Here is a 20118-nt window from a genome sequence, read left to right on the forward strand (position 1 = left end):
GTGGCAGTATTTAATTCTGACTCCAGGTGTTTCTCTTTCTCTAACTGCTTTCTTTTTTTGGTTGCAAAGTATGAAATGGCAAGGCCTCTGATGTATGCTTTAGTCGTCTCCCAGAGAAGTGAGGGATTGTTTGTAGATTCTGAGTTAATAGATAAAAATATCTTAAACTCTGAATTAAAGTATGAGAGAAATGTATCATCTTTGAGTAATAAATTATTAAATCTCCAACGTCTAACAGGTCTAAGAAACCCCCTCACACAAATATCTAGCACCACTATAGCGTGATCCGATATAACAATATCTCCTATGTTGCAGCGTGTAATTGTATGCATTATAGTCTTAGGCGCAAAAAAGTAGTCGATCCGAGAGTGACACTTATGTGGGTGAGAAAAAAAAGTGAATTTATTTTGATGCGGGTTGAGAGTGCGCCAAACATCCAAGTATTCTAAGTCATCACACAGTGCAGCAAGAGCTTTGGACTGTTTGGTGTAGAGAGAGTCCCTGGGGGGAAAGCGGTCTAATAATGAATTCAATAAACAATTAAAGTCTCCTCCAATAATACACAATCCAGATGCGCGTTCTTTAAATTCAAGAAAAGTTTTTGTAAGAAATTCTGAGGAGTAATTTGGGGTACAATATATGTTTAAAAGTGAAATTTCCTCTGCGTTCAAAGTCCCCTTAATAATGATGTATCTTCCATGTTTGTCCTTAATACTCTCTGTGACATTAAAAGGTATACTTTTACTAATTAAAATTGCTACTCCTCTACTACTTTTCGTAAAGGATGAGAAGTGAATTTGACCAACCCATTTATAATGTGTTAGATTCAAATGTTCGCTATCACTCAAATGGGTTTCTTGTAATAAAGCTACATCTATATTTTCCTTATGAAGTCGTGTGAGCACTTTACGAATTTTAATTCGCCCGTGTAAACCCCTTACGTTCCATGTACAAAGTCTTAAGTTACCAGCCATTACTTAAAGAATAGAACAGATGGTGCTCTCCCCCTTTCAAACATTTCCATATTGTCATTAGGTCCAGTAAACAGATATGCGTGTGTCAGGGCATTACAGTAAACAATAACATAAATCAGAACAAGCCAAACTGGCAACATGAAAGGAAAAAAGAAAAGCAAAAAAAGAAAGCACGGTACGGAAATAAAAAAATAGGAAAAAAGGGGCTGTTTCCCCACGTCAAGGGGAACATTCTTCATCCCAAAAACAGTCAGTTACTTCTCCAGTAGCAACGGTACAAAAAAGTACACTCAAAATACAAAAAAAAAAGTTATCGAGATAGCCCCCGTCACTCAAAAAAAAAAAAAAAGAGAGAAATAGAAAATAAAGTACGCAAACTAAAACTCACGTCGCTATTAGAACTCAAGAAGCTAGATCCGCCAGGCACTCGTCTGGTCGAAATCCCAACACGGATCAGGTGCTCGTGCTGGAATTTGTATCACTCTTATCCAGGTACTGCGAGACAGCAGCCGCCGTCTCGAATACTTTAAGGGTACTTCCTATGTTGACTCGTAGCTTGGCTGGATACAGCATCGCATAGCGAGCACCCATATCTCGGAGTCGCTGCTTGACCGCGTTGAAATCATTGCGCTTCCGTATCACTGAAGCCGAAAAATCCTGGTAGCATGATATTTTTCTGTCCTCATACTGCAAATCCCCATCCGCTGAACGTTTCCTGCAGGCATCGAGAACCCTCTGCTTGTCACCATAGTTGTGGAACCGGACAATCAGTGGCCGTGGCCTATCCTTAGCACCCGGTTTTGGAGCCAGCGTACGATGCGCCCTTTCAATCTTGATGCGACCACTCTTAGTATGCAGGCCAAGAAATTCGGGGATCCACGATTCAAGAAAGGTAACTGCATTGGTACCCTCTACCTCTTCGCGAAGGCCCAGGATTCGGATATTTCTGCGCCGGCCTCTATTTTCCAGGTCGTCGATATGTTCGGTAAGCATGGCAACTTGTTTTTCAAGAGTGAAAACGCGAGATTGCGCGTCCTCCGAAAATGCCTCAACCGCCATGATTCTCCGCTCCGCCTCATCCAATCGACCATTAACACTTTCCAGCTGCTGGGTATGATTATGCACTGTTTCTGCCAACGGGCCAAGTTTTTCATCTATTGCATTAGAGATCTTCTCAGTCATAATTTGAAGTGCTTTTGCAAGCGCCGGGCTAAGGTCAGTCTCGCTGCCCGCATCTGCCTGACTCTGTTCGGGCTCGTCGGCCGATCCCTCAACGGCCGAGTCTTTTTTCGCCGTTTTCTTAGCAGGTCTTGGCATTTTCGGCAAAGATTGCGGCCAGAAAGTCTCTAGCGACATACTACAGAAGATTTATAATTGAAATCCAGAGTTTGCGTACCTTATTAATAGAAAATAAATAAGCGTGACAGGAGCAACCTTAAACTGCTGCTACTTCCAAGCCGCCATCTTGCGCGCCCCCCGAGATTCTGACTCTTAATCCAAAAGTTACGAGTTTGAGTCTTGGGCCGGCAGGAATTGTAGATTGGGGGAGTGACTGTACAGCGCTCTCTTCACCCTCAATACCACAACTGAGGTAACCCTTGAGCAAGGCACCGAACCCCCAACTGCTCCCCGGGTGCCGCAGCATAAATGGCTGCCCACTGCTCGGGGGGTGTGTGTGTTCACTGCTGTGTGTGTGCACTTTGGATGGGTTAAATGCAGAGGACGAATTCCGAGTATGGGTCACCATACTTGGCTGTATGGCACGTCACTTTAAATTTTACAAAAAAAATTTTGGTAAGAAAAATATCCGTATTCAAAACATTATAACCACTTTAATGTAGCTTGTGCCAACTGTTGTACATAGAAGTAGCTCCGAGCTGATGAAGTATGATGTCGGCATTGCGCATGTGCTGGTGAGTCTCGTGAAAACCAACATCTATCAACAGGAGTAAAGGGAGCAAAGGAATCAAAGTTTCCTTACTTTAGCAAAGGAGAACCAGTCTCCTCTTGGCTTATATGGAAATCTTCCGACATTCTTCTTTACAAATCCTCTTTTTTTTTACTTCCAATCATTGACCAGTTATGTTTTGATCTCTCCCCTGCGCTTCCGCGTTCGCCACTTCTGAGCAGCGCATGCACAAAGCCAAACTCATACGTCATTTGCCCAGAACTGCTTCCATTTACAAGCAGACGCACAAGCTACATTAAAGTGATTATTAAGTTTTGAATATAGATATTTTTCTTACAAAAACGCATCGGTTCTCTACAGGAGGCCTTTGTTCATCCCCCAGAGCCATGTGAGACACCTTTTTGGATGTGAGCTTTTTATTAAACTTCTCTTGGACTGATGCAGTGCAACACCCACTGAGTGGCATTAAACAGCAATTAAAGACAATTTTTTATACAACTCTGACTGGATTCGTCTGAAAGAAGAAAGTCACATACACCTAGGATGACTTGAGGGTGAGTAATCTATGGGCTAATTGTAATTTTAGGGTGAACTAAGCCTTTAAGTCTGCACTTCAGGTGTGAGAGAAACTGGGTGGGGCTGTTGCCTTGGAAGCAAGCCACACACGGATGAACTTTGACCTAAAAATGCTTCTTTTTTCTAAAGTGAAATCCCAGATCCAAACATGCTGAAACCATTTGTTGCAGTCCAACCAATCTCTGGTGTAGGGAGCATTTTTATCTACGGTGGTCATGTAATCGCCACATGAAAACACACTTCTCGGTTGCCTGTACTCAGTGTTGGGAAGGTTACTTTGGAAATGTAATAGGTTACAGATTACAAGTTACCTTGTTTAAAATGTAATAGTAGTGTAACTTTTTCAATTACTTTATTAAAGTAATGTAACTAATTACTTTTGAGTACTTTTTGATTACTTTTCTAAATTTGTGAAAATTCAAGAATAATAAATAAAAGCATATACATCAACTTAAATACAGTTATCTAATAAGCATGTGACGTATTCTGTGTAATAAACTCCTGAAATATTGGTGTTTTTTTTAAACTGCTGTCTCTGTATACAGTATGATGATAGTTTTCTCAAAATAAGTAAAATGCACATGAAGTGACACAGAGCAGTTCTAGAAATTATGTTTATGTGCTCGTGTACTCCTATATTGAGGCGGCAGAGGTTGAAAACACTGCGAGCTTCAGTAGGCCTATGTGTAGTAAATCAAACCATGTCTTTGCCATTAATTTACAGGAGGGGCAGACTGGGAAAAAAATTCAGACTGGAAAATTCAAACTCATACAAACAAATTCATGGACAAAACTATTTTTTGTATGGACCTGACATAAAAAAAAGGTTTAAATCTTTAATTTGGGGACATGCAAAATAATTAAAAGTTTTCTCCTTAAGTGCACCTTCACTTCCATTTTTCTCTTCAGTCTCTTTATTTTGCTCTGTTATCCATCCCTCTCGTGACTTTAATACTCAAGATTGAACAAAACTATACTTTACAATACAATACTCTACAATACTACAATAGCTTTATAGAAAAATCCTAATACTGTACACGATTCATGTTTTTCCCTTACAAAAGTTAAACATGCTTTTATTAGCCTATATAAAAGTAAAATAACCTTGTTTTTTTTGCAAATGGATTTTTAAATAAATACATTTGTAAAATAATTTTACATTTTTGGTTCCCACAGTTAACCAATAGTAACCATTTTCTCTGGATTTATAGTTAAATATTAAAATGTAAATTTTCGTAAGGGTTGTGTTGTTGTCTGTCGTAGCTCCCCCTAAACCTATTAAAAAAAATCTGATTTTTTTTTCAGCTAAATTACTACTGTAACATTACAACAGATAATAATGATGTCCTTTATATAGTATTTTGAGTGATGACTGGTGAGCAACGTGCTGCTGCTTGATTAAATAAATAAAAAAACAAAGACAAAAAAGCATCTTTACAGATGAAACTGACCTGAAACCCTGAACAGTAGTTCTGCTTCTCTGCTCCAGCTGTGCGCTTCCAAAGTCCTCTCTCTCTCTCTCTCTCTCTCTCTCTCTCTCTCTCTCTCTCTCTCTCTCTCTCTCTCTCTCTCTCTCTCTCTCTCTCTCTCTCTCTCTCTCTCTCTCTCTCTCTCTCTCTCTCTCTCTCTCTCTCTCTCTCTCTCTCTTGCATTGATTACTCAGAGTCTGATCCAAACCGTTTGGCGGAGGCGCGGAGAGCGCGCGAGTCATGACTAACACTTCATGACTTATTAGAGATTTAATTATCAAATGGCGGATTCGCAAATGATCGCTTTAGTACATTCGGCAGGCAATTATACAATAATGATATTAAATAGCGGGCCAAATCGGCTGCCAGGCCACCGGGAATTGTCCCGGTTCTCCCGGTGTCCAGTCCACGCCTGATTTCCACAGACACGCAGAATGTGCAAGTCATATATTGCATTTTTGGGGCTTATATTCACAGACACTAGTCGATGTCATGTTTTGATTCAAGTGTACTGACCTACTTTTGATTTAGTCATCCAAAATGTGGCATATTCCGTCCGCGTTAGGCATTCCGTTTTTATGACTGGATTCTACGAACCAGACTGTATTTCCGCATCCCGGAAATTATCAGGGCGGTATGTATGTCTCAGAATAGTCAGTGCAATTGGGAAAGAAATGAGTTAAATCTGTATGTGGATGTGTGTAAATATTCAAATGTAATCCCCTTTGTAATCGTTAAAAATTTCATAAGTAACTGTAATTTAATTACTCATTTTTTCTTAGTAACTGTAACTAATTACAGTTACAATAATTTTGTAATTAAATTACGTAACGCCGTTACATGTAACTAGTTACTCCCCAACACTGCCTGTACTGCAGAGGGGATGTCAGAAGAAGTGGCTTTTTTTTTAGCAGAGGTTTCCTTACCGTACAGAAAGATCCATTTCTGTTGAGCCTGTAGGCATAGAGTTTGGTAAGCATGAAGGCTGTCTGCAGGTGTCATTCGGATCCAGGTGGCTGAATGTCCAAATGGCATTTGGATACTTGCATAGTACCACAAAATCCTATAAAACATAGGAGAGAATTTTTTATGCTGTAAAGTATGTTAAAGCAGTTTTTTTTTTTTGCTATCAATTTTTAACAAACTGCCAGAAATACATGGCTAAGGTCCAATTAAGGTAAAATTATTTCAAAAAATTATAAATAATACATTTGACTGCATCTCTAAACCAGGGTAACGTGAGAACCCAGTAAATATGTATCACCTGCACTATTTGTAATATCCAGTAAGCCTAGGCTATAGTAACACAAAGAACTGCTAAACTTGTTAAAAACATGTTTGCTTGGTTTCTATTTCCACCATATAAGGTAGTTCTATTCATGGTAACATCTCAGTTCAGAAATCTTGTCGTACTTGGTAATTTCACAGTGCAGCCTACAACACAGCTTAATTGAAAAGATGAATGAGATGGTGGAAAGCAGCTAAAGGGAGTAAAACTGAAAGGTGTTTTACCCTAGTGCATAACTTTTTTTATTCACAAATGTAATAAATTCAAAGTCAAGCAAGTATTAAATATGCAAAACAGACAGAGAAAAACCAGCAACAAATAATAATAATATTAAAATACACTGAACAAAATTATAAACGCGACACTTTTGTTTTTGCCCCCATTTTTCATGAGCTGAACTCAAAGATCGAAGACTTTTTTTTAATGTACACAAAAGGCCTATTTCTCTCAAATATTGTTCACAAATCTGTCTAAATCTGTGTTAGTGAGCACTTCTCCTCCATCCACCTCACAGGTGTGGCAAATCAAGATGCTGATTAGACAGAATTATTATTGCACAGATAATAGGCTGGCCACAATAAAAGGCCACTCTAAAATGTGCAGTTTTACTGTATTGGGGGTTGGGATGCACGATCATGATTTTCCATGGCCGATTCAGATACCGATTTTTTTACAAGCAAACTGGCTGATTCCGATACCGATTTCCGATTTTTTTTTAACTCTTTAAGCAACAAACAAGAAAGAAGGAAAGTGTGCATAAACAAGATGTTTATTTGGTATTTAATAGGCCAAACTGGCTTTTGTCTATTGAAAACAATAACCGTAACCATCTGAAATTAACAGCAGTAACTGCACAGTAATTAGCCTACATTTAATACAAACATAGATGGTACAGACATCAGCATTTAGCTTTTGTTTTTGAATTGGGTTGAAACTACATAGAACTGGCCTTTAATTAAAATATTAACTGTAAATTGTGAAATTAAAGGCAACAACTGCATAGTTCTACAGTCCAAACAACACAATCAGCACACATTCAATAAGATGTTTCTTAATCAGCATTCAGTATTTGTTTTAGTTTTTTTAGTTTTTTAGTTGTTTAAAACAAGGTCTTTACCAGTGAGACTAAATAAAATTATGCTATATAAATATTATTCCAAAATGTTAAAATCAAATAATGTTGGTGCGAATAAAACAAAGATGCAAAGTGTTTCATTCATCCAATTAAAAAAAAAAAAAATTAAGGTAATGATTCACATCTATATTTTTTACTTGAGCTAATGAAAAATAAATAACTATTGTCTCAAGTTAAAAAATATAGATGTGAATCATTACCCTAAATGTTTTTAATTGGATGAATGAAACACTTATTTTCAGTGTGCTACAGCAGGTGATTTTAAAATCAAATTCAGTCGATATAATTTTAAGGTAAAATAAAAATAATCATCCTATACAGAACTGACGTTTACTTCTGGCTTTTCAAACATGTATACAAGTTCTACTTGAATTGAAATGAAAAATTCAGTTTTGTCACAGTTTAGTCTGTTTCGTTTCTCATCCAACACATGAGAAGTTGAGCTGAACATCCCTTCACTGTCTCCGCGTGTGCAGGGCGCGAACAGGTACAGTAGCTACGCTCGCGCAGCTTCAGTGAGCGATGGAAAGGGACTTATTTTGTGCAGTCGGCAGTTCGCTTCCTGCTATCTGTGCCTCAGACGTGTAGCTCTGCACTTCCAGTCCTGATCGGCTGCCCGTGTCCTGCGCACAGATTTCGAAATACCTCCACACAAATGTCATGATGGCAAATGATTACAATGTAGTCTGTGCATGCGGGTGCACTTCCGCAAAAATCGGCCAAAAAAAAAGACCAAAAACCGGTCGATTATCGATCGCGTAAATTAAGCAAAAACCAGCCAGTTTCGATTTATGGCCGGTCAACTGGTGCATCCCTAATTGGGGGGTCCTGGGGGATCCAAAAACAGTCAGTATCTGGTGTGACCACCATTTGCCTCACGCAGTGCAACACTAGAGCCCGACCGATATATCGGCCGGCCGATATTATTGGCCGATATAAGCTAATTGCATTTAAATCGGCATCGGCATTTATAACGGCCGATGAAACATGAGAAACAGAGTCTCATGCTTCACTCATGTTATGAGTGTTGCATAGTTTGCCCACCAGAGGGAGCTCTGCAGCTCCAGAGTTAACAACAGCGCCAGAAGTCCACTACAGAAGAAAGCGAGCAGCCAAGCCATGGAGATGTAACTTACTGTTTTGACGGTGAGTCTGTCGTTCGTCATGTGAAATGATTGTAGATTTAGTTCATACCCTGTATATAAAAACTGCGTGGTAGTTCTAGCTAACGGTCCTATCATTATCACTTCTAAATATTCTGTAACATCACTTACAGCCGCTAATGCATTGCTATATTAGATTAGCCACAAAGCTAATACCATGTTTATCAGTGGAAGAGCGCGAACGTTAATAGGAGGTCAAACTATAACGTTAGCGTTTAACTTATTCTTATTCTATTGCGGTGTGTTTCCCACATGATGACCGTGTAATTGGGCCTTTCACACAGTACGCGGTATGCACGGCGCTTGCTGCTGGGTTCAGCGTTGCCCTTCAGATACAATGCGATTTGCGCTGCGCTATGGCGTAGGCGGAGTTTTAAAAACGTTTAGCGGGAGCTCTTTCATAGTCTGTTGTTCCTCCTTTCGGTTAGCAGCCAACATGTATCTGTCCCGTTGTAAGAAGCAAGCGATAGCGCTAGTCCTGCTGTTGAGAATTAAGAGAGAAGCAAGGAAGAAGAGGCTACCGTCAGGTCCAGAGAACAATTTGGTGAATTCAGGCTGGTTACGTTACTCTAACGCTAATATAGCTTCCTTTTTAGCAGGCCCCTTAAATGCTTGCTATTAACTTGTTTGAAGGTGGTTCTTCTCAAAATTGACAGCGGTGTGTTCATGACACTAACGTTAACCATTCAACTTCGAATTGATTCCGTAATCTCCCGGTAATAGTAGGCAAGACGATGTTTTGATTCAGACTGCACAAAGAGAAGAGGAGAAGATATACGGGTCTGTTGTGAATGTGTCTGTGAGAGCAAATATAGTGTAGTTACAGTAACTACAGTAGGTGCGTCAGAAATTATTAAACCAGAGGGGACATGTAAATAAATGTGAGCTGAACAAAGCGCTTTTTTTTTACATATTTTTTCAAAGCAGCTTTACAGACATAACAGGAAAATATTGAAATAATATTGTTAAATGTAAGTAGGTAATACCTATTGCTTGACAAATAAAATTTCTCATTTTTGCCTATGTAGGAGATCCCAGTTTATTATTATTATAATTCTAATGATGACATGAGTAATGATACATGGTGATATTATTGATACACATGCTTATTCTTTCTCTGTCTCTCTTTCTGCCTACAGATGGCTGAAAAAGGTGAATGCTGTAGCAGCAAAGGATGGGACTACTTCTGCAAATACTTTAACTTTAGTATTATAATTTATTTACAGTACACACACAGACTGTTAAAACCAGCTTCAACTGGAAGAAAGTAAAAGTGTTAAATGTTTAAAACCAGACTGTTTTTTGATCATTAAAAAATATATACTTTTGATGTGCAATTGTTTAGTCATTGAGACTGTAATCTAAGGCTTTTTTTTTAACATAATCCATTCTGGAAAATGGTTTATACAGCCCACATACATAGAACAGGCAGATATTTTGCTATTGAATGTTGTGTAAGTGCAGTTTATAGGAAATGGGTCTAATATCCAGATTATTTTTAAAATCAAAATATCGGCTTATAAATCGGCTCTTTTCGAGTTAATATCGGCATCGGCCCCAAAAAAATCCATATCGGTCGGGCTCTATGCAACACATCTCATTTGCCACGTTTCCACCAAAATTACCCGGAACAATTGTACCAGGAAATATTTTTCTCCCAGACCTGTTGCTTTCTGCGTTTCCACCATGGTCTAAAGTACCGTGAAGATTAGGTAAACAGTCTGGTGATGTAGGTCAGTGAGCGTTTATCAACACACAGTATGCAAGTTTCGGACTTGCATTCTCTGCAGTTCAGACTTTGCACATTCGACTCGGGAGTGTGATGGCCGTAACAACGCAAATCCGGTAATTCTGCAAAAAGCAGCGTACTTGATAACATCAGTCAGCTTGACTTGGCTACTGCAATTTTCCTCACTGTGTATTTACAATAAAATGAAATAGGATATGAAATACCACTGCCTCCTTTCGTTTTCATTTAAACATAATAATAGCCGCAGGAACTATCCTGAGTCAGCAGGAAATGTCAGAAGGACTAGCCGAGTTGAGACTGCTCTAGGCGGATACATGAGCACTGAGCTCCCGCTGATCGTGTGGAGCTGACTGTCTCCGAAATCGGTGAAACACATTTTTAAATAGCCACTGTCTTTATAAATACACCGCAGATTTGAGTTTTAAACAACTACATTCTCGCCTGAAATACTTTTAAAATTACATTTCATAACACAATAACAGTAATATTTTGAAAATGATCAGAATAAATGGTGGTTGAAATCACAATGCTGCATGAACTCAACCAATCAGCATGTTTAGTGCCCAAGTCTAAAAAAATATTCATCATTGGGCATTCTTAAAATTGACCACATGTGATTAAAATCCTTTTTTAAAGTAGGCTAATGATATTTTGAGAAGAACAGAAAGTTAACAATTATCATGTAATCTCTTACATACACATGGTAAAGGACTTATAACAACTCTCTACATTGTGAGCAAATCACTTGCATATGCGACTGAATCTTCACTCTGGGCGACTGATGTCTTATACTAGCCAATGGTTAATAAATTCTCAGATTTTACTCACCAGTGTGTGGATAGGAGGCTAAGTATAAGTTAAGCACAAATATATTTTCACTCGCCGAACACTTTGTGACCAAGTGCTGATGACTCTCTGTCAAGTCATCTGTGCTGTTTTTCAGTTTATCTCAATGGATGCGCAGCACACCTGTGGACAGGTGCTCTTTGACCGGGAAGTACAGACGTCACTCAGTGAAATATCGAAAAATATTAGTTTTGTTATTAATTTAATTTTTTACCTAAACAAATTTCACATTCACAAATGCAAATTCTCCAACTTTAAACCTGTCTTCTCTGTTTTTCTAAAAGAAATGGAAAACTATTTGAATGTAATCTCAGTATCTACTAAAAAGAAAGGACTGTTAGAATTTGCTCCGCCTTTGATCATGTGTAATTTTGTTTAGATTTTGGCCCTCTTTTCTTTAGTTCTATTTTATTATTTATTTTTTTGTGGTTGATATTATGTGATGTATGTTTATACATTTGTATGTTTATGTTCTCTGCATTAATAAAAAAAGAAAAAAGCTCTTGCGGTGATTTGTATGCAATACTTTGTGCCTTGTATTACTAAATATGTAAATAATATTTGACCTTCAATCATCTCAGTTGGTAAAGATGAGCTCTCAGGAGACACGGAGCGGCATCATCTTCCTCTTCCGCTTGTCCTTCAAGGCAGCTTGAAGTAAGCTTGTGTTACTGAAGTAACCAATAACATCGATACAAGTTTTTCATCTTACAGTGTGCAACAGTTGTTGCAGGTTATTATTGTCATTCAGTAACACAAGCTTAGCCTATTTCAAGCTGTCTTGAAGGACAAGAGCTCATCTTTACAGACTGAGACGATCGAAGGTCAAATAATATATATGTATTTAGTAATACAAATTAGGGATGCACCGAAAATTCGGCCACCGAAAATTTTCGGCCGAAAATGGCATTTTCGTTTTTCGGCCGATAGACTTTTATCACCGAAACAACGCGGCCGAAATGTTGTGATGACGCAAACAGAAACCGTGACCTGCACAGGCACCTGCATAGCGCAGACCACGAGCTCCCCGCGACATTCGCTTCACACCAGTGAGAACATTCTCTCTCTTCTTATTCCTTTATTCGCAGCACTAAAGCGTCTCCTAACAAAGAGATTAAGACGGACCACGAAGTGAAAACAAAGAAAAGTACAGTCTGTTAGCACACGTCTCACTGAGATCTTTTCGGATCCTCTGCACTTCATCGCGAATATGCTTGATCCGCGTTATAAAGACCATTACTTGGATGCGGAAATAAGGCAGCGCGCACGAGAAATGATCCAGGCCGCGCTGGATGCGGAGAACCCGCGTGGAGACGGAGAAGCGCCAAGCGCAGGAGACTGAGATCAGAGCGCAGAAAAAAAGACCCGTCTCTTCACCAGATGAGGGGCATGCACTCTCGTTGTCTGATGTGTTCAGTGGAATTCTGCAAGAAAGTGCCTCAAATAATAATAATATGTTGGCTATTTTGTTCTTAGGCTACTATATATGTGACATTATTTATATTTATATATATATATATATATATATATATATATATATATATATACACACACACACACACACACACACACACACATACATAATATTAGATTGTAGCCATTTTTCTGCTAGTTTTCTGCTTTAATTTGATAAAATGTTTATTTATGCCCTGGCCCTATTTAAATACACTCTCTCAAATATTTCTCAAATGTCAGGCATGACAAGCTCAACTGCTCAACAGCTAGATGGTTATCTGTCTGAAGTCCCCATCCCCAGAAGTGATAACAGTCTTGCCTACTGGAGAAGTAATGCACTTTCTAGTCCTACAGAGAAAAATTTCAAATGCACTTCACCTAAATGCACTTTGTTTTTATGAGAGAACAGTTAATTTTAAAACCTTTCTGCAGGCCAGTAGGCCTGTACATTATTATTTAATATACACATGAGTGGGATAAATTTTTTGTTTGAATTTTATTTTAATACTGTGCATTGTTGCAATGTGCTTAATAAATATTTGCTTAATTTGTAATTATGTATTTTTATGTTTTTTTAAAAATAATTTATGTAATTGTAATTATCTTTGAAACTTTAATATTAATTTATGCAATTGCAATGTCTTAATTTTAGTACAGTTAGTACACGGTCATAGCAATAAATGCAATGGTACTAATAATTTGCATAATTTCTTTCGGTGTTTCGGTTTCGGTTTTCGGCCTTGGTTTTCTCTTTTTCGGTTTTCGGTTTCGGCCAAGAATTTTCATTTCGGTGCATCCCTAATACAAATCACCCCGAGAGCTTTCCAATATGCGCGCCACTGAGTGGCGTCTGTACTTCCCGGTCAGAGAGCACCTGTCCATCAAAAGCTCACTGTCCAATCAGAGTAGATCACTGTTAACCCCGCCCCCACGAGAAGTTTGTGTCAAAACTCCAAACGAAAAACTGCGAAGCAAAAGTGAAATCTGTGGCAATGAATTCAAAATCCATGATCAGCGAATAAATAAACATTAACATTAACAAAAATGAAGCATATTTGAATATTACATTTGTGCGACTGAGTTCATTTCTTTCATTTTTATTGTGTTTTTCTTCTTTTGTAATGGCATGTTTTTGATAGTTTCTGAAAAAGTTACGTTCAGTTTTATAGTTACGTTCATTTTTATTGAAAAAAACTGGCTCACACTACAGGAGTTTTAAAATCATAACCAATTTTGAAATCTGGTTGCAGCACACACATAAGGAGAATCTTTGCAGATTATCTTCCCTCAAATATTAGACATGCACACACTACAAGATTTGAACATCGTGGCCCATCACACACTGCAAGATATCATTAAGAGTATCATGTCAGAGAGAGCGCCTCACGTGATCTCATGCAGCAGACCATCTCTTTTTTTAGCGTGCTAGCTTTGTGCACTTACCCAGTGCATTCAAAACTGAGGCAATTTCACTCCAGCTATTCTACTTCTCCTTACAGTTGTAATGCAATTTCGACACATTACAGTCAGTTGTGTTTAGTGTTGTCACGGTACCAAAATTTTAATATTCGGTACTGATACCAGTGAAAATCCACAGGTCACAGTACCAATTTCGGTACCAAAGCAGAAAACAAAAATATTCTAATTAAAAAAAAGAAAAACACTTTTTATCACTAAAAATAAAACTAATGCCATTCTTTATACTTATTTACAATTATGTTTAAAGTTTTTCTACAAGTAATAGACTTATGAAAAACATTAAACAAGTTTCACCCAAATTTAATTTGTCTTTTAATTAATGAAATGTAAACTTTTTTTGATAAATAAAGGGGTTTTGCTTTTAAAATTTAAACATGGAAGAAATACTGTGATTTATTTCTTTAAAAAATTACTTTTTATAAATTTTAAACAGTAGTAGCAGTATCACATACATGCTACTAAATAATATTAATATTTCTAGCACAATGCCTTTATGTAAAAAATGAACTTTTATTTTGACACTGGTTTTACTCAAATGAAATGGTAAAATGCTTGTGAAGTGACTCAGAACAGTTCTGGTGATGTAGTTTATGTATTTATGTCCTCATTGAGACGGCAGATGCTGAAATTACTGCAAGCGTCATGCGTTTCAGTCTATGTAGTAAACAAACCCGCACGTCTCTGCCATTCATTCATTCACACAGAGACGCGCAGAACATGCAGGATTCATATTTCAACCAACTTTTGCGGCTAAACATTTACAGATACTGGTCCATATGGGAATATGATTTGATTAATTTATGCTAACTTTGACAAATTCTGTGACTGTCCATATTAAAATGCAAGTTTAATTTTCATGACTGGATTTTGAGATTCCGTCCGCGTTTTCTGCTTCGTGGTAATCATAGCGCTGTATGCGTCAAGAACCGGGTTGACCGGGTCCTCGGTACCACTGGTACTTAAAGAAACCTGGTACCGTGACATTTTCATTTTTTTTGTACCGACCTGGTACCGAAGTACCAGGTCTTTTGACAACACTAGTTGTGTTACTAAAAAAAAAAGTCAAGAAGCGGTTTCCTCTAACACCACTATCCAACGAAGCCGTACATCAGCTGTTTTGCGCATTGGCTGTGAACGTACTGACGTAATCATATAGCCATCATCATCCCGATTTAAATCATAAATATCAAACATGTTTGATAATAATCGGGGCTGCCCCGACTTGTGTGCGAGCAGATTGGGAGGTACGAGATTCGATAGGTGAACGGCGCACAATACCAGATAATCCATGCCGAACATCGGGACAGATAGAGGTGCTCAACAAGATATTTGCTCCGATTATCGGGAGGGGGAAATCGGGGCTAAATCGGGCTAAAAATCCTGTAGTGTGAGCCAGGCTTAAGCGATTATGAGTTTATTTATAGTGTGTTCTGCCTCAGAAGCCAGCAAAATTATGCTCAGGCAATATGAAAAATAAAGACGTGACAGAATGTGACAGAAGAGTGCAGAGTTTTAAAACTTTTATGATACAAGCCCTCGTGTTTCGCATGTATAGAGTTATCACTGTAATACTTATGAGCTCATACATGTCACTGTACTTCCAATGACTGATAACACTGGATGTGTAAAATATGACTCCCATGAACAAATTTTGACTAATGTTGATCTAGAGTGACGTAAAAGTCGGACGAATTCCAATATGACTGCTCATATGGCGGTCGCACTGTGGTTAATTTGGTTGGGTTACAGGAATAGTTCACCCAAAAATAAAAGTTTGTGCGTCATCACTACGACACGGCATTAGATCTGGCTTTTGTTCACACAGCGCTCATCCCGGGACTGAACCCGGCAATGTTACTAGGTCCCCGACCCGGGTTCAATGCCGGAATCAATCCCGGGACGTGTTTGCTTTCACACAGAAGGTGACGCGGCAATGTTCCGGCAATTTGCATGGTCCGACGTGCAGTGTGAAAGGGGCTTAAGTGATGAACTGGAGCTGTGCGAATTACTTGTTGATTATAGTGATGTTTTTATAAGCTGTTTGAACTCTTCTTCTGATGGCATCAATTCACTGCAGAGGATCAATTGGTGAGAAAAAGATGTAATGCTAAGTATCTCCTAATCTGTTCTGAAACTTATCTACATCATAGATGGCCTGAGGATGGGTACATTTTCAGCCAATTTTCATTATTGAGTGAACTATTCCTTTAAAATTGGCATTCTGGCAATAAAGTACAATATCAAAACAAATCTTATATCTAAAGCCTGCCACCAAGTGGAATTATACTAGTTGCTTTACAAAGAGAAAAGTGCTGGTATAAACGAGGCCTGTTGTGTCAAAGCCATTCAGAGCATTACAACTATCACAAAAGAACCATTACTTGACATTAATAAAAAAAAAACCAGGCACATGTAATTCAATCATCTGGGTCTCTACAACCAAATAAAATCCCCTAAATAATATGGTAAACAAACATTGTGACTCATTATAAGACCAGACAGAAAATCTTTTTGGTTGTCTTTGCACTAAACCAAGCCATCATTGAATTCACCCTAACTGGTGCCATTTTAAATAATTTACTCCAATAGCCAAATGTATTTAAAGCAGATCAATACCATTAAAAGACAGCTTGGAGTCTGGGATATTCTGAATAAACAGAGACACTCTCCAGAACTACACTGGCCTCCCACTGCATAGCTTTATCCAATCTATTTTATCTGATCTGCCATCAAACTAACCAACAGTGGCATAGAAAGAGTTAAAGAAATCAATGGCTCTCACTCACTTTCCTACCGTCCATTGGACGGTCAAGCACAGAGGACTCCACAGCCTACAGTAAGTGTTAAAGAAAATTCTGTTCAATTAAAGCTCAGTAGTGTGTATCAAATTTCCGTACTCATCTAGGACTTGTTTTCCATCTTTTAGATCGGAATGATATGACTAAATGGAGGGGTGATACATCAGCACCTTTACGATGGGAGGGGTGATACATTTGGGGCCAGGTCTAGGTGGCCGTGTGTTTTTCCCTCCTACTTAGCCATCCTGTCTCCAGAGCGAGTCAGGGAGGGTGGGGGCTGACTTTAGATGGTGCAGCAGCCTGAGGAACGCAGACAGGGATGTGAAACCTGATATACACTGCATCTTAACCCTCCTGCCCCCATGCCCCCCTTTTCCCCTCCTCATGCTGCCACCTCGCCATAGACTCCCACTGCAATCTGATCACTTGCACTGTGGCTGAGATTGAAACAAACTCCAAGAGGGCTCCAGGGCAACTAGATCTGGGTCTGGCTGATATTTTAAAAAACAGATAGGAGGGGAAAACATCTATGTTTATTGTTGTATGATATTGCTGCCTTTTAAGCAGAATTATCTGCCCTCAGTATAAAGACTGAGTGCCAAGCAGAATATACATGTCAATGAGAAGTAAAACAGCCATGTTCAAATTGAGGGGGATCACGTATAGAGCCTTTAGCTTTAATTTTCTAAAATAAATCCACTTTCCTCAGACTAAGCCTCTCGAAGTATACTGCCTCACAGGCAGTGTTAGCACAGACTTCAGTGTTTCCAGTTGTTTTTGACCTCCTTGGGAAGGTAAATGAGCTGAGCAGACCCCCGTCCCACAGAACCCATCAATTAAAAGCAGCTTTTGTATTGAGCGGGATAGAGGCATGGCCAAGAGAGACCAAAATCTGGAAAGCAGTATAAAATGTACAGTAAAACCAGCATAATTTAAATGTAACGAATTTCCACGAACCTACTCATACAATAAAGCCAAAAACAGCTTTTAGTATTGAGCGGCGGATACGTGAGCAAAACAGCCTGAAGTTAAAACCAACCCATGAAAAGAATATATAATCCAGAATATAAATAAACACGCTATTGTGAAGTGAAAAGAAAATGTAAAACAGTTCCATAAGAGAGAAAACTAAACATTTAGAAGCAACACACAGCTGTCAAGACTATCAGGGAAATTGTTGCGATCATTAAGCGATTGTCGCGTTAATAACTTTTTACTCGGTCTTTTACAAATCCTGACAGTTATCTTCTTACAATAATAATGGTTTGGTATACATAACGTAGATTTACAAAGACACTGTATTACTTTGAAACAAGACAGTGTTTGTAGTTATGGGAGTCAATTTAAACGTATTTTGACTTGCTAACGGAGATAGCACACTAGCTATCGTTCAAACTCGCTTTACTCTGAGGAAATCTCACTACAATTTCATTTAACAAACGCGTTAACGCTCCTTGTAATTTCTCTTTAAGACTTGCATATTTGTCTACAGAGTATAATTTTTTTTAATGTTACGTTAACGTTACACGCCATGGCAGTCAGTTTATCCTTTGTAACAGTACGTGGAAATTGAAAATTTATCGCAACAAACCTTCGGGAGGCAGCGTTTAGCATAGCCAAGCAACACTTACTTACCGAAAAGATTCTTCGGGAAATTATATTTCCGTATACTCCGTCGATTTATTGAGCTCTCGACAGTCTAATAACTCCGAGGGTTAGTTTCTAGCTGTGCTCGTTCTGGACTCTCATTGAGGTCTGATGAGGGTCTTGCACTGACCGTCGCAGTCGAGACTCCCAGCGCCCCCTGGCGACTGAAGCGAAGAAAATAAAATAAACTGGCAGTTCGATGTTTATAAAAGTCATATTATTAGATAGAAATCGTAGTTCATTTGTTATTTAACTGTTTTATTAAAATAATGATAAACATTATACCTAAGCTCAGGTGCAATCATTTTGTATGGCATTTGTTAATACTGTACCATGCATACATAATTTAAACAGTTTTAAACATTTCCTTTGATTGTGGGGAACATGATCATTTAGATTTTAATAAAACAAATAGATGTAAATACTATAGCAGCAATTAGTAGTAAAAGTAATTAGTAGCAATGGGGCTGTCTAGACTTCAGTACAGTTTAATATTTAATCATAAGAACAGTGCCCGTAAAATGTTGTGTTATGAGTTATTTTCAGTTTGTGAAGCAACTTAATACCTTTACTAGACATGTTTAACACTTCAGTGCAGATTCAGGTGCATTTTTGGGCATTAAGGCCATGGTCAAAATAAGCACAAAATAATAATGCTGTTTTTATAAGATAATTTCAAATACAAAAAAGAGAACAAGCTATTTCATTCCATCTTTGAAAAACAAACGTATATCTCATATGCAAGTAGATGCTACATAAAGTAAATCTATAGTATCCTGTAGAGCCAGATCTCAGTTTGAACTCTCATACATAAACACATAGAGAGAAACTGTAGTTCTCAACAGAAGACTGTATTAAAGACACTTGTTAACACATACTTCAGAACGTCATGTTTATAAATATGACTGCCACATAACACATACTGTATATGGTTCTTTATTGTATTATTGCAGTAAAACTAATGATCAGCGAAAACTATGTAATTATGGATCAATCTTTTATCGCTGTAATTCCCAGGTGAACTGCAAAATATAGCAGATGGCAAATTGAGATAATGTCACAGTGTCTGGGTTGTGTTCCCTGGGGTTCCACTAGGTGTCCTCAGTTCCCACGGTGTTTATCATATTATCACTTCCTGTCTCCTTATTTGGTCACCTTCCTCCTTGTTTAGTTAATTGATTGTTCCCCACCTGTCTCCTGTTTCCCCATTATCCTTTTGTGTATATAACCCGGTCTGTCTTAGTATGTGTCACGGAGTCGTTGTTTAATTCATGTCCGTCATCTTGTCGTGCTCTTGCCTTGTGTCCTTGTTTATGTTTATGTTTATGTTTATGTTTATGTTTATGTTTATGTTTATGTTTATGTTTATGTTTGGTTTGGTTTTGTTTGGTATCGACCTCTGCCTGGACTGTTTACCCTTTTGGATTGCCCTTAATAAAAGACTTACTCGCAATTGGTTCTATCTCCGTGCCTCATTGGATCCCTGCCGTGACAGAACGACTCCGTCCTTCTAGGAACCAGCGGTATGTCGTCTTTCCGTTCCCCAGCCAAGATGGCGGAGCGGCGAGCCAAGTATCTTCGGTTGATCGCCCTCCGCCAAGAGGGAAATGAAGTGGGTGCCCTGGCTCA

At 38.4% G+C, this 20118-nt stretch overlaps 1 protein-coding gene across 2 annotated transcripts in view; it reads right to left on the reverse strand.

Moving 5' to 3' along the window:
* Positions 1-18634, reverse strand: part of LOC132110753 (bone morphogenetic protein receptor type-1A-like) — a 56475-nt gene extending 37841 nt beyond the window's left edge. For both annotated transcript variants that reach the window (XM_059517619.1, XM_059517617.1), the window contains exons 1-2: positions 18478-18634; positions 5855-5991 (exon numbers count right to left, since the gene is read on the reverse strand). The gene's annotated coding sequence lies outside the window, so the exon portion shown is untranslated. The remainder of the gene's footprint in view (positions 1-5854; positions 5992-18477) is intronic.
* Between the last annotated feature and the right edge of the window lie 1484 nt (positions 18635-20118).

This window comes from Carassius carassius, chromosome 30 (genome assembly GCF_963082965.1).
Source record: "Carassius carassius chromosome 30, fCarCar2.1, whole genome shotgun sequence".
NCBI lineage: Eukaryota > Metazoa > Chordata > Actinopteri > Cypriniformes > Cyprinidae > Carassius > Carassius carassius.